The 16,621-nt window shown below is 50.8% G+C and overlaps 1 protein-coding gene across 2 annotated transcripts in view; it reads right to left on the reverse strand.

The window, feature by feature from the left end:
• SYN3 (synapsin III) overlaps positions 1–16,621 on the reverse strand; it is a 316,630-nt gene that overhangs the window by 203,331 nt on the left and 96,678 nt on the right. The window lies entirely within an intron of this gene.

The raw sequence follows: 16,621 nt of genomic DNA on the forward strand, positions 1-16,621 counted from the left end.
GCAAGGATCATGGCTCTGTCTGCATACCCAACCCTCATAAGATGGGCAGAAACCTCTTCAGCACTTGAGGACAAAAATCGGGATTCGATGGGGCCATTTTCAAGGTCCTTCTAACCCATCTCTAACTAATTATACCCTCCCCTGGGGCAGAATGAGCGATCACCTCTACTACAGACACAGGACCTGATTCAGCGAGGATCGGAAGTGCAAAAACGCACGCAACCGGTCAATTGTTGCCTTCTGCGCGTGCATCACAGTGCGCGTGCACGAAATAGCCACTGTGATGACTACGCAGACCCATCGCAGAATGATTGACAGGAAGTACTGTTTGGGGGTGGTGACGGGGATAGTGGATGGCGAAACGCAGACGTGCTACTGCGTTTTAACCAGGGCCATATTTATAATGGGTGCAGGGTGTGTGGTGCACACGGCCCCTGGGTCCAGGGGGGCCCGCACCGCACACCCTACACCCATATTATACTTACCTCTCCAGAGTCCCACGTCGGCTCCGGTGTCTGCGCCTGTAAAAACGGCAGGAAAATGGCCGCCGTGGCAATTGTCCGTCGTTTGTGCATGCGCAGTACAGGGAAAATGGCCGCCGCGCCCATTTTCCCAGTGTCCTGCGCATGAGCCATAGACTCTAGGCGCATTCTAGTGCCCAGAGTCAATAAGTGCGGCCACGCACCGCTCAGTGCGCAGCCGGTTGCCGGACGGAGAATGAACACGTGCCTCCTCCTCTCTAGTAACGCCCCTGGTTTCAACGCCATTATAGGGGCGTGCATAACTAAGCCCCTGCGACGGGATACACAGGCTGAGCTCTAGATACCGACAGGAAGTTTAGCAGGATGTGAGGTCTGACCTGCCTTCATTGTGCGTGAGGCTCCGATGGTACTCCATGCTACCGATGTTTTTACAGACTTACAAGGTATTACGGATGTGAGTAAAGAGAAGTGGGCGTTTTTATGTTGTGCTGCGGTTGCGTTGCGATAGCAGTAATTTGCATAATTTTGCAGCAGAACTGCGTACGCGCTTGCTGAAGCGATCGCATCAGCGATCCTTGCTGAATCAGGCCCACAGGGGCTAATTCAGCACGCAAGTGCACTGCTGAACGCAGATTCCCGATTATCGGGAATCTACGCATGCGCAGGACCCATTCTGTGACTGTGCAGAATGGGTCCTTCTAACACGCAGACTAGACCAGAGGCAGAGGCAATTAAGGGGCGGTGCCAGGGCGGGGGCGACAGTGTTCGTCTCATTCTCGAGGAGAGGTCAGCCCAGAGACTGCGTGGACGTACACAGGGCTTGATTCAGACCCGGACGCTATGCTGCGCTCGCTCGCATTGAGCGATTTTTCGCAATCTGCGCATGCATATGAGTCGCAATGCGTGTGCGCGAACCAGTCATTGCGATGGGAAAGTGCTCGCCCGTAGCCCGCAGTCGGGACGCTATTTTGAGTGACAGATAGTGCCGTTTGTGGGTGGTAACAGGGGAAGGTGCTTGTAAACGTGGGTGTAATTGTGCGAACGCAGGCGTGCCTGACCGTCAGAACGGCGTTTAATGGGTGTGCATAATTAGCCAAGTAGCGTCATTACACATGTGACTGGGTTGTATTTTTGCCTGAGCTGCTCGCAATGTTGTGGTGGGAAAAGGCTAACACAAGCGCTGCGAGCAGCTCCGATGGCTCTCGATGTTCCCGATTAATCCTACAACTGCCGGAGATGACGTGTGTTGCGAGTGGCAAAGGGGCGTCTTCATACAGGTGCGAGCGCATAGTGCGGCCGCTCGCTATTACTTAGTGGGCGGCTTTACGAGCACAGTGCGAGCACATGATTTAAATAGCCGGCCCCTTTTTAGCCAGAGAGCGGACGCAAATAGCGTCCGGGTCTGAATCAGACTCACAGTCTGCTGGGCTCGCAATCCGGTCAGCCTGAGTAAGCTGAGGCTTACTCAGCTGGCTGGCCGCCCGAAGCCGTCCACCACTGCGCCCACATCCCCCTGATCCTAAAGGTGGTACCACTCACTAATATTCAGAATAGATAGGTATGATAGTGTTTCTGCATTGTCCTAACAACATGGAGCCCCCAAATCATTGGAAGGTGCAGTACAAACATTGCAGCAGGTGTATGATACTGATGTTACTCGATGCCGGCTGCTGGTGTCCTATCAGTGGATCTGTACTATAGTCTACACTTTTAGGGATCTATTTCTCAAGCCTTTGGCCCTGATTCAGAGCTGAACGCTCTGACCAGAGCGCTCGCTCTGAATCAGGGCCCTCCTCCATGAAAATGGAGCGGCCTCCTGGCCGCTCGCATAGCTGTGGGTGGCCACCCACAGCATATGCGAGCGGTCAAAAAGACCCTACCGCGAGACCCTACCGCAGGGTCTCCGTCGCAAGCCCGATGGTCGCGATGGTCTTGACCATCGCGACCATCATCATGGACGCTCGCATAAGCTGTGGGTGGTCACCCACAGCTATGCGAGCGTCCAGGAGGACGCTCCATTTTCATGGAGGAGGGCCCTGATTCAGAGCGAGCGCTCTGGTCAGAGCGTTCGGCTCTGAATCAGGCCCACAGCCTGTAACATGACAGTTAGGAGCTGATTGGTTGGTACTTTATCTCCGTCCACTTCATCTCTCTCCAAGGCTTAGTACATAGACGCGAAAGTCCTTAAAGTGAATTCTTTATTGCCTTGTGCGGCTATGAGGAGTGATCATTTACGGGTCTGTAACAGGAGCCTTAGTAAATAGACCCCACCTGTGGGACGTATTTATCATAGGGTAAAAAAAAGCCCTGTAGGTAGTGAAAACTGATGTTTTTGCAGGCGATATGTACGGAATGTTCTGTAACCTCCATCTCATCTCACTGATCTGTCATCACCATCTCTTGGGATGACTCTTTTCAGTGTTCAACATTTTTTTTTAATAGTTTTAAAAAAAAAAAAAACATTAAATCTGTGTTTAACTATTTATTTTGTTCTGTCCAATAAATGGAACTAAAAGCCCAAGTACAGCTAGCTGGGCCGCACGTGCGCATATTCCCTCGGTCCGAACCGATGATGCCGTAATTTAACCTTTACCTCTCCGGTTTACAGGTAAATTGCGACGATCGTCCTTATTGCGACATATTAATAAATAGCCCCCTTAGCCAGTTGTTTAGTTGTTGCTCCTGAGGAAGGGTCCGATGCCGATATTCCTCACTCGCCTTCCCAGCTCCCAATGACTGATTTCCCCGTCTCCTCCATTAACATCCTGAAGGTCTCCTCCTGTGCAGCACACTGCAGTCCCCCCATCCTGCGCTGAACGACGGGGGCCTCTCTGCTCCAGCTGTTCTCCCACCGCGCTGCTGCCTGGCGTCTGTTTTTATTTATGGGCAGAGCTGTACGGGACGGACTCTGTAATATAACAGCCTGGGGGGAGCACATTGTTACGCTCATTTCCCAGCTGCTCACTAGCATGTCTTACTGATACAGACGTGTAGCAGGTATGTTCTGTGACACAGGGCCGGGATGTCTTCATCTGTAAGGGATACAAACATCATGTTTTATGAAGAGCTAAGCAGCACATAAACCTATGACTGGGTACGGATATTAAAGGGACGCTAACCGGAGTGTTTTGTATATTATGTAATGGGCTTTCAGTTGTGGAACAGCTCTGGCCTCTGTTATTATGTCTTGGTATGGACCGGGCATGACAGGACCCTCCTCATGCTCATGCCCCGGCTGTTGTTCTACTCCTGCCGGACAAGCTACCCTAGGTGCAGGTGGGAGTTGGGGGAAAGACTAAGGGCCTGATTCAGACCCGGTCGCAAGCGCTGAGCGCTCGCAACCAGGTCGATGGTGGTCCAGAGCGCATTGCGCACGACGGAGCCGGCACCGACGTGCGCATGCGCGAGACCCGGATAGCGACGGGCACTCCGTCGCTTCGGATCTCGCAAAGCAAAGGGGGCGAGCTGTCGATGTTGAGTTACAGCTCGCCCCCTTTGGTGGGCGGGCCGGGGGGGTGGCTGCCCAAACGGAGGCGTTCCCATGAGAACGCCTGTCGTTTGGGGGCGGCCCCACTGACATCACCAAGTGATGTCAGTGGAGAGATTCCGTGGAGAGATTCCGGCTCTGTTAGAGCCGAAAGCTGTCTGGGGCTTGTGGCCACGAGACCCTACCACAAGGGTCTCATCGCAAGCCCGATGATCATGGCCGCTCGCTGTAGCTGTGGGTGGTCACCCACAGCTATGCGAGCGGCCAGGAGGCCGTTCTAAAAAATAAGAAACCCGGCCCTGATTCAGAGCGAGCGCTCTCTCAGAGCGGCCGGGTCTGAATCAGGGCCTAAAAGAATAAAGAATAAGGATGGCCATCAATGGTTTTTAACCACCTGGTGGAAACCATTAATGGTTGAACCACCGATTAACCAAATTGTGTATGCGACATCGGACCTTCATGGCTGAACATCCATCATTGATAATAGTATTTACCATCGGTGTCAGACCATCGATGGTGTCTAACCGATGGCCATCGCTACCAACGAGAAGAATGACTCAGACTACCGGAGAGTGGGGGTATTCTGAGGTGGACGCAGGGAAATCACTGTTCGAACGTGTCTCGAGTCCGCCCTGGCAGCAGGGGATCACAGAAGCCAGCAGTCGGTGTCTTTTTACTTAAGATGACTCCTTTGGGTCCTACGGGTTTTGCATACTTTCCCACAGCCTCTACGTTCTAAGGCGGAGGAATTTCTGTCCATCCCTGCATCAGGCCTAGAGACGCAGATTACAGTTGCATGGGGAGCCATTTAAATTCGATGGCCATTTATGTGTGGTAACTGAGGGAGTGGCTACCAGTCGTGTCGGTGTCTCACTGACACTGGTGTCCATGGTCAGTCGGACATTCTGCGCCTACCGTAGGTCATTGGTGCGCCGATAGCTCAGTCTTTGTACTTGCGCCGCAGCTGGTGGGTGTCTCAATAGGACGCCCATCGGCCACGGAATTACCATAAAGGCGCACACAACAGTCAGGTGTTTCCGGAACATCTCCCTGTAATAGGTAACACAGCAGGAAAGGCACCTATCATCACATAATACAACGTTCGACCTTGCCTCCACCTAACTGCCATGGAATATATCTCATTGAAACAAGCAGTGTTGGATACAATGGTCGAGATGCACTATGGCCCTCATTCAGAGCCGTTCGCTATTTGCGGTCGTTCGTTTAAAAACAAGGGGTGGCTATTCAAATGATCCGTACGCACATTGCAGTCTGTTCACACCTCTAAGTCTGAACGAACGAGCAAAACATACGCTCGTTTATTTGTTAAAAACGCCCCCTGGCCGCTCGCACCATACGTCATGTCCGCTATTTATTAGATTAATCGAGTACATCGACCAGCGTATGAACTGCTCGCTATTCTTGTGGTTGGTGTTTGCTACCACAAATTTGCGAGCAGTTCTGGCTCTAAAATAACCCAGTGACGTGGTCATTGACGCTGCTGTTTTAAATATACACACCCATAAAACGCCCGTTTTGACCTTTAAGCACGCCTGCGTTCGGATCTCCACTCCCCATTTTCAAGCACCTTCCCCTGTTACCACCCACATACGCCTCATTCTGTCACTCAAAATAGCAGGCACTCGCTATATAGTGTACAAACGATTTTCGGCCGCACTGACTGGTTCGCGCATGCGTATTACGATCCGTACGCATGCGCAGATGTGCAAACATCGCTCGGAACGAGCGTACTGCCGCTAACGAGCGGCTCTGAATGAGGGCCAATGATCAAAAATGCGTTCAAACCTCGGAAAACGCAAAGCTTTCCGGAGCTTGTACCCGATAGTCAAAGCTATCTATAAATGGCGTTGCCTAATGGAAGCATGGGGGCTACTTATCGGGAAACTTCCCCAAGAGGGATCCAATAGGATTGCTCTCAGGGTTCCCCCCCCGGCTCGCACCTGCCCTGGCCGACGGCCGCACATTCGGAGAGGTACTCCAGGGTCATAAACCCGGTAGCCCGACACCGCAAAGGACAGCTCTTATCGGAAGAGCTGTCCTTTGCTTAAATGATCATGCATATGGCGTGATCAGTACCGGTATGCATGCAGTCATTGGCGGGAAGCTTCGCATCCACAATGCGATGATTGATGCATCCCGCCCAATTCCTGCAACATTTTTCCATTTTGCGATTTGAACTCCGGTATAATTTATCTCTGATCCTCCTAATCCTGCATTTACTAACCTGTGTGTTCTGTTTATACTGTGAGCTCCAAAGAGCCGGCGCACAATCCTAGCACTACATCAACAGGAATATGTGGGCTTATTGTAGAATATATTCCCCTTATATACATTTTTCTGGTCACATTCCTCACAGACTCAGCACACAGCAGGTCCCTCCTATATATTGTCAGACCTATGCAGGTAGCTACAAGTTACAGCAAATAAGGAGTTCATAGGAAGGTCCCGTCGTTTAATGCCGGTGTGGAGAACTGAGATATACTGTAGCTCTTGGCTGGGAACATTTTGTACTGTTTAGTGCCACATTGCTGAACATACGTCTAAATTTAGAATTTTTCTGTTTATAGTCATTACACCAAAACAAAATGGGCCTCATTTACAGGCAGTTATTGTGGTGTAACAATACGCATGTATATACTGGTCCTCTTGCACCTGGAGAAACTAAGGGGTCATTTTACTAAAGTGAGAGTTTTTAGAAGTGGAGATGTTGCCCATAGCAACCAATCAGATTCTAGCTATTATCTTCTAGAAAGTGCAAGTTAAATGTTAAGTAAAAACTCTCACTTTAGTAAATTTACCCCTAAATGTGTATGGTCAAACGTAGGCTCAGTACAGTAAGGACATTTTCAGTTACAGCTCTACCCCTTTCACACCTAAATCCCAGGTTCGATCCCGGTTATTGAACACGGTTTTAACCCGTGTTACAGCTCTTCATACCCCTTGTACATTGCATCTTGGATCCGGGTTATTCCCAGGTCGTCACCTTTCACACTGCACCCGTGTCAGCCCTGCAAAACAGTGCATGGCATTAGAAGTGGTCATTTCTTTACAAGCTCACATAGATAAGTCATGAAAAGTGGGTTTTGACTGCTCCCTATGCTCCTGATCCACCAATCAGCTCCTTTTACAGCAACCCAGGTCAAATAACCCAGGTTGCACCTTTCAGACTGCAGGGTATTCAGGTCGGTCGTGACTAGGGTCAAGAACCCAGGACACACAAGGGTTCCGGGTTGCCCTGGCAACATCTTGGGTCAGAGGCTCAGTGTGGCTCAGGGACTCATAAGTGTAGCACGCCCCCTGGAGGTACGATCTAATGACACTTGAAAGCGCCCTCGTATATGCTTTTTTGGAGGTATATTTAAGGCAGGCACCATCCCTCACTGAGTAGGACGTGTACGTGCACCGTACCTCACTGAGTAGGACGTGTACGTGCACCGTCCCTCACTGAGTAGGACGTGTACGTGCACCGTCCCTCACTGAGTAGGACGTGTACGTGCACCGTCCCTCACTGAGTAGGACGTGTACGTGCCCCGTCCCTCACTGAGTAGGACGTGTACGTGCCCCGTCCCTCACTGAGTAGGACGTGTGCGTGCCCCGTCCCTCACTGAGTAGGACGTGTACGTGCCCCGTCCCTCACTGTGTAGGACGTGTACGTGCCCCGTCCCTCACTGTGTAGGACGTGTACGTGCCCCGTCCCTCACTGAGTAGGACGTGTACGTGCCCCGTCCCTCACTGAGAAGGACGTGTACGTGCCCCGTCCCTCACTGAGTAGGACGTGTACGTGCCCCGCCCCTCACTGAGTAGGACGTGTACGTGCCCCGTCCCTCACTGTGTAGGACGTGTACGTGCCCCGTCCCTCACTGTGTAGGACGTGTACGTGCCCCGTCCCTCACTGAGTAGGACGTGTACGTGCCCCGTCCCTCACTGAGAAGGACGTGTACGTGCCCCGTCCCTCACTGAGTAGGACGTGTACGTGCCCCGCCCCTCACTGAGTAGGACGTGTACGTGCCCCGTCCCTCACTGAGTAGGACGTGTATTTGCCCCGTCCCTCACTGACTAGGAGGTGTATGTGCCCCGTCCCTCACTGACTAGGACGTGTATGTGCACCGTCCCTCACTGAGTAGGACGTGTATGTGCCCCGTCCCTCACTGAGTAGGACGTGTATGTGCCCCGTCCCTCACTGAGTAGGACGTGTATGTGCCCCGTCCCTCACTGAGTAGGACGTGTATGTGCCCCGTCCCTCACTGAGTAGGACGTGAGTAGGACGTGTATGTGCCCCATCCCTCACTGAGTAGGACGTGTATGTGCCCCATCCCTCACTGAGTAGGACGTGTATGTGCAACATCCCTCACTGAGTAGGACGTGTATGTGCCCCATCCCTCACTGAGTAGGACGTGTATGTGCCCCATCCCTCACTGAGTAGGACGGTATGTGCACCATCCCTCACTGAGTAGGACGTGTATGTGCCCCATCCCTCACTGAGTAGGACGTGTATTTGCAGCTGCATTAACCGTTTGTTTAGTAATAATCCATACCTAAAACTCATTTTACATAGTGAGCGGAGCAGAGATCAGGAATGTTCTGTCTCTGTACCTGTTGGGAACGGGGACGGTGATGCCAGTATCATGTGACGGGAGGCTGGCAGACGCATAGGGCCCGATTCAGAGTCGGACGCAAATGCAGACGGATCTCATGGTCATCTGCAGACTGCAATCACGAAGGACCACATATACGCACGTGGACAAAGACTGAAAGAGCGGAGGTAATGGCCCAACCGTCAATGGATCTCTCTCTGCGTGAATGCATAGGACATTTGTTCCCCTCCTCCTCCCCCGGGCCCCTCCAACAAGCCGGGGAGCCTGTAATCAGTACCTCCCTCTACTGTCGCCCATGGCTGGTCCGGCATAGATGGGCAGATAGTCTCATTAGCATAAGATAGCAAGCCGGCTGCTGTTTCTGGACGGAAAAGCTCCCGCAGACGCGTCCAACATAGAGTTAGGCCGGTTGGTCCTGAATCAGTGGTGCATGCAATCCGCACGCAATTCCGCAGGTTCATGTAGTTGAGCGATTATTTGCAACTGCGCGTGAGCAAAATGTTCTGAAAATCTGTAAAGGCGGTGTGGCCTCTTCTGCAGTGGATGCGGTTTGGGAGGATAGGGGGAATGTACTCAGGTTTGCTCTGAGCAAAGTAACAGTATGACTACTAAAAGATGGCAGGCGTATGGCACTACAACAGAATCTTCGCACGCTTTTTGTTTTCGGTCAAGGTTTGCGGGAAGGTAAAAGCTGAGGGCAGCACCAAATTTGGGAAACTCATGGCAAGTACGACGTTGGGAGGGAAAAAAATGACTTTCGGGAAAAAGAAAAAAGTGAAACAAATAAATGATGAATGGGATATAGGACGATTACAGCGATGACAAACTACCTGTTGTGTCACGCAGCGAGCACCTGACAGCGGCACTAGCTCACAGCTCGCTTATTGTAATCACACAAGGCCTGAAGGACGCGGGAGGCGAAGCTTCTTCGTGTTAGGAATAGAAAAAAAATCATTTGAACATCTAGGGTCTGATTCAGAGGCTGGCGCCAATGCAGCCGCTACTGTGTATTTTGCCGCGGTGTAACTTGTGTCTTTAGGCTAATGCCGCAGTCAATGGGATACGTATAGAGACGCGCACTGGCTGCGTCGCAAATCCATTCGCTGAGTGTATTAAAACGCACCATGGAACATTGCACCAGCCCTATGGAGGCGCTGATCATCTATCCGAACATGTTTGGCGAAATCAGTGCAGTTACTGACCGTGACGTGCCCGCGGTTGGCCAGCCACCCCCTGTTACCACCCAGAAACTCCCACTGACATTGCCTCTCTCCACATCTAAATTCGTTCTGCAGCTTTTGGCGGTAACCATCGGGACGTCTGCGCAGACCGAAAAGTCTCTCTCTCGAAGGTTTGATACATCTCCCCCATAGCACGGCCAGCACAGTAACAGGACAGAGCCTACAGTAACTTCCTCTTACAGGGCGGGATGTACTAAAGGGAAAAATGTGGTAAAACCCCTGAAAAATGCAGTTTTCGGGCGCTTTACCGCATTTCACATATGTACTAAGGACATGATTCACTACGGATCGCAATGTTCCGTACACATGCAGGTCAACTGCGATAGTATGCTAATCCACTGCGATCGCAATGCAAACTCAGCACAACATAAGGATGTCCACTTTACCTTACACACATCCGTAATGCTTAGCAGAATAGCGAAATCATCGATACAATCGAGTACCATCGCAGCCTCACGCACACTTGCACAAGCCCTGACCTTACTGAGAATTTTCTAACAGCCACGCACGCTATGAGACCTCACACTGCGTATGGCATCACAGTGGCTAATTTATGCACGTCCCTGCAACGGCGGGCGAATGCACCACCCACAGATGGTGCTTCCTGCCAATGACTCTGAGAGGCAGTGGCGGGCTGGGCCGGGGGGCGTCATGCGGGCCGCGGGCCGGTGCAGTCTGTGTCACTGTGACACAGACTGCACCGCGTGTGTAGCGCTGACCGGACGGTGGAAGCGTCGGGACCAGGAGCGGGAGTTTCAGGTAAGTGTTTTTTTTTTATTAAGTCTCTCTCTACTGGGGGGGGGACTACTGGGGGCACTACCAGGGGGGGGGGGATTACTATGGGGGCACTACCAGGGGGGGATTTCTATGGTGGCACTACCAGTGGGGGGATTACTACTGGGGGCACTACCAGGGGGGTGGATTACTACTGGGGGCACTACAAGGATGGGGGGGGGGACTACTACAACTGGGGGCACTACAAGGGGGGGACTACTACTACTGGGGGAACTACAAGGGGGGACCACTACTACTACTGGGGGCACTACAAGGGGAGGGGACTACTACTAGGGGCACTGCATAGGGGGGAGGGGACTACCACTGGGGGCACTGCGAGGGACCACTGCTGGGGGCTCTATATAAAGGGCAATACTGGGGGTACTGCATAGGGGGGAGACTACAACTGGGGTCACTATTTAAGGGACATTGCATAAGGGTTACCACTATTGGGGGCACTGCATGGGGGGGTGGACTGCTACTGGCGGCACTGCATAGGGGGTACCACTATTGGGGGCATTATATAAGGGGCTTACTACTGGGGGCACAAGGGGCACTGAACAGGGCGGGATCACTACTGGGGGCACTACTGGAGGCCTGCATAAGGGTGTTATCTCCTGTGGCACACGGGGCACTGCATATGGGCACTACGACAGGGGGCTGCCCCTAATCTTTATTTTTACCTTACATTAATCCCATATGGACCCTCCTCCTCCCTGAAACACTTGAGGGGGGGCGGCGCCGTAGCACGCACGTTCTTCGGGCACCCTGGCTACACGCTACTCCTCTGTCAGGGCCGCCTGCATGCATTTGCCCCCCAGGCTAAAAGTTGCCAGCCAGCCCCTGATGAGAGGGGTCTGCTCAGCCTCTGCGATCGCAGTCCCGATCGCAATAGCTGGTTTGCACTGCGATGCATACACAGAACGCAACAATTGTCCGATTGCGTGCATAATCACAGTTGCAATCGGTAGTGAATCAGGGCCTGATTCAGACCCACTCGCGAGCGCTGAGCACTCGCATGCGGGTCGATGTTGGCCCAGCTGACTTTAGTCGATTTTCGCCAAAAAGTGTGTGGCCCTATGGAACCTTTCCCTAAATACATTGTTTAATCTTTCTGGATGCTCTCTGTGCTTTTCACCCCAGCCTTTACAGTATCTACAAATAATTGTTTCTTTTTTGTTGCCACTGAATTTGACACAGAGTTGCTCTGTGGTCACAAGTGCATCCCCTGTACTGTAGCCTCCACGGTCAACAGAAATAGGCAACGCTGATGGATGATATAAAGGCTGTGTTGAAAAACACAGAACATAAATCAATATATACAGCAAAAAACACGGAAAGGGACACGCACAAGCATAAAAATGAAAGTGATCTGAAGGTGGAAAAGCCCCACCCAACATAGGAGATAGGCAGCAACATTTGCCATTGTCAAAGAACAAACACAGGAGATGGAGTGGTCGGGGGTAGCTCTCACAGTATATTACGTCATGTTACTTATTTTACTGCTGTATAAAAAAAAAACAACAATTGAAGCCAGTAAGTAGTTATAGTAAGAAATTATTACACTGTACATGATGTCGATACATCAGGGATTTATAGAAACTTGCCCCTTGCAATCAATGTGAAAAGTCAACTGCCTGAATGTAATAGCAGGTCTCCCAACTCCTGTGTGTCCAGGATAATTCCCTAAGAACCTCTGCAGTGATACATTGCAATAACTTCTGTGACACAGGGGGAGGACATATGGTGACCAAATGTGCACAGTGGAGGGGACAGAGAGGGACCTACCTGGTAGATACAACACACTGGGGTCTTGTAACTCTGAGTGCGCAGCTGGGAAAATAGCGAGCAGGCGTGTGGGGGACAGGTTTATGGTGGAATGTGCAGGACTCTGAGCTACTGGTCTTCTATTAGGAGACATTCTTCCTTCTAGTGTCTATAGGAAGAAATGATGACAGGATGGATGCAGGGGGTCTCTGTCCAAGGCCAGCTAAAACTATTCAGCGACTTAACCCTCCGTGTGCCCCTGTAATCTAATAATCTGAGGCCCATTCCCGTGCCTGCTGTTGAGCCTCTTGGGAAACAGTCAGTCCTTAATCACATTTATTTCATGTGAATGCACCTTATTAATGATTCGATGGTGTCGGCAAACCGTTTTGCCATCGATGGTGGACCAGCCATCGATGGCATACATCGGGGGAAGGGAGGCCCGATGGAGGATGGTGGCCGTGGTCTGAAGATGCAAGAGAGTCAACCATTGACTAGAAACCATCAACCATCGATTGTATAATAGTCGATGGATGACACTAAACTTGTACAGCAGCACATTACTGCGGCTGGCCGGCGTTCTATACGTATCCGAAGCAAATGTTGGGGTGTGTTCTAGCTAGAAATAAGTACGATGTGGGAGGAGCTGGAGATGTTTGGCGCATGAGTGGCATGGAGTAATGTTTGTGAAACTTTCAGAGTGTTCCAGCCGGTAATGTTGCGAGTTATTACAAGGCCCAATAACGGTTCTATGGAAATCAATAGGGTCATTACCTGGCATGATAGTAAATATGATTGAATTATTATCAGAATTTAATGACACAGCACCACCATTTTGCGGAGCGTTGTACAGAGGCCATTTGTCATTCGCCTCAGTTTCTGACCCGCTGAGGCTTACAGTCTAAGGGCCTGATTCAGCAAGGAATGTATGTGCGTATGGGTCCGATGTTACTCGATGTTACCGATTGTTTAGCTATGTTGTCAAAGTATACGGATGTGTGTAATGGGAAGTGGGCGTACTTGTGTTAGGCTGTGATCGTAATGCGATTGCAAACATTTGCATATCACCGTTGATATTAGCAACTGCGTAGCGTATTAGCAGAATAGCGATCCTTGCAGAATCAGGCGCTAAATTCTTTGACGCACAAGCACACACGTACACACATTTTTGTCAGGAGCCAAATAACCTAGCAGGATGTTTTTGTGGGGGGGGGACTGCAGCACCTGGAGGAAACTAACGTAAACATAGTAGGAACATACAAACTCCACACAGATAGAACTATTGCTGGTAATTGAACTCATGATCCCAGTGCAGTGAGGTGGCAATGTTAACCACTGTGCAACTGTATTAATGTCAGCCTAAGTCCACCCTAACAGGCCCCCACTAGAAATGATCTCGGCTCTATGCAGCTATCTCCTCCAATCTGGCCTCCCACACATGTGATATGCTCGCCCACTCTCCGGGAATGTCCCATAGGCTGGTGAATTTTGGAGAGCTTTCCTGCGCTCCCAGGAGAGAAGTCCAACCTCCCAGATCCCGCCCAGTGATGGTCCAGAGCTGGCATGTCAAACATGCGGCCCGAATAAACATTTTGTGAGGCCCGACAGTGTGGGCCCACATACATATAATATACGGCCCACACCCCTGCCACAATCGGTGCTCAGCTCCAATCGGGCAGTGTTTACTTTATTTAAAGCTGGCAGCGCTGGTCTCTGAAGCTATTAGAGGCATCTGATCGCTATAGAGGCCATGTTCCCAGTAACCAGCGATGAGAGGAGCCTGCACCTGCCGCTCTGGATCTAATTAGATCCAGTCAGCGGTAGCGTCTACTCGGGATGGTGGGAGTGAAGACGGTGTGGACTGGAGCGGTGCCCAGCGGCCATCATGAAGAAGGGTAAGTACTGCACAGGTGAGTAGGGCCTTTTCTATACTGGGAGGGGGCACAGCATAAGGGGCATTACTGGGGGCACAACATAAGGGGCTCTGCATAAGGGGCATTACTGGGGGTTCCGCATAAGGGGCATTACTAAGGACATTACTGGGGGTACTGCATAAGGAGCACTACTGGGGGCACTGCATAAGGGGCACTACTATGGACATTACTGGGGGCTCTGCATAAGGGGCATTACTGGGGGCTCTGCATAAGGGGCTATACTGGGGGCACAACATAAGGGCCATTACTGGGGGGTACTGCATAAGGGACACTACTAGGGGCTCTGCATAAGGGGCAATACTGGGGCACAACTAAAGGGGCATTACTGGGGGCATTACTAGGGGCTCTGCATAAGGGACACTACTGGGGGGCTCTGCATAAGGGGCACTACTGGGGGGCTCTGCATAAGGGGCACTACTGGTGGGCATTACTAGGGGCTCTGCATAAGTGACACTACTGGGGGGCTCTGCATAAGGGGCATTACTGGGGGCTCTGCATAAGGGGCATTACTGGGGGCTCTGCATAAGGTGCATTACTGGGGGCACAACATAAGGGCCATTACTGGGGGCACTAATGGAGGCTCTGCATAAGGTGCATTACTGGGGGCACAACATAAGGTGCATTACTGGGAGCACTGCATAAGGGGCACGACTAGGGACATTACTGGGGGCTCTGCATAAGGGTCATTTCTGGGGGCTCTGCATAAGGAGCACTACTAGGGGCATTACTGGGGGCACTACTAGGGACATTACTGGGGGCACAATTTAAGGGGCATTACTGGGGCACTGCATAATGGGCACAAATCCAGGGGGCATTGCATTAGGGGCCTTTATAAATTGCAAATAAGACTTTTTTGTTTTGTTTTTTGCGTCCCACACACGCTTAAGACCTTGAATATTCGTCCCGGTTAGTATTTTGAGTTTGACATACCTGGTCCAGAGCTTTATGGCGCAATTTGTAGTGTATTCCATCACTGTGTCTGCTGCACAATGTCACGCCCCCATGCTCCTCTCACCTGGATCCCCGATGACCAACTCTCCATAACCAGCAGCCATCTTGGTTTGTTATAGCATTCTATAAATTGACTAGGAACCAGCGTCAAAGCTACGTCACGGGTTCCCAGCAAATGGAAACACTGAATTCTCATAATTATTGGTTCAGTGTCTAAAATATCTCTACTGCATATAGGCGATAGGCGTAATTTAATTGCGTTCTTAGTACTGATAAGGGGTGACCTGGAGCAAAACAGAAACCATGGCAAAAATCTGAAGAAACAAAAGTCCCTTCTCGTTTGTTTACAAATGTAAGGCCTTAGCCGACGAGAGATTGTTGGGAAATCATTACTCCTAAAAATAGCCTCACACCAGCACAGCTCCCGGGGGCAATAACTTCATAACGTCTTAGCAGGGGAGATGCGCTGGAACGGTGAAAAGTAAAGAGTCTCTGGGGTCCAAACACTTATGGTCTAAGGAAGATTTCAGCGCTGGTAAAAACAAATGGCTTAATAAACAAAACAGCGTTCTGCTTCATTTGTGTTAGACGGGACACAGGATAACCCAGAAATGAAGCCATCGATGGCCCAGTTACTGGTTATCAATGCTCTGGTATGAATTACTGTACACACATAGGACGTAGCGACATCTAGAACAAGTTCTATTAGCTGCCAATTACCAGCAATTCTTGTATAATTAATTAATCAGGAGCCCCTTCATTGTCATTTAATTAACCGTCTCCTGCAAAGCAAAACCTCTATTTTTATGTGGATTTATAAATAACCTAATTTGCAGGATTAGTCCCATATTTGTCACTGTTAATGTCCCTGTTTTTCAATATGACCACCTGCACAGTAAAATCCCTATGTTTCTAGAATATGACCTATTCTTACTCTCTAGAACACAGGTTCTCAAACTCGGTCCTCAGGATCCCAAACGGTTCATGTTTTCCAGGTCTCCTCAAAGAATCACAAGTGAAGTAATTAGCTCCATCTGTGGATCTTTTAAAATGTGTCAGTGAGTAATGACTACACCTGTGCTCCTGTTGGGTGACCTGGAAAAAGTGACCTGTGTGGGGTCCTGAAGACTGAGGGCCTGATTCAGAGCCGCTCGTAAGCGGCCGCTTGTTCGCTCCGAGCGATGTTCGCACAACTGCGCATGCGTATGGGTTGTAATACTCATGCGCGAACCAGTCATTGCGGTCGGAAATTGTGTGCTCGCAAAATAGCGAATGCCTGCTAATTTGAGTGACAGGATGAGGCGTTTGTGGGTGGTAACAGGGGAAGGTGCTTGAAAACGGGGAGTGGAGATCCGAACGCAGGCGTGCC

This window comes from Taudactylus pleione, unplaced genomic scaffold, assembly GCF_031769625.1.
Source record: "Taudactylus pleione unplaced genomic scaffold, aTauple2 ptg000903l, whole genome shotgun sequence".
In the NCBI taxonomy this organism is placed as follows: Eukaryota; Metazoa; Chordata; class Amphibia; order Anura; family Myobatrachidae; genus Taudactylus; species Taudactylus pleione.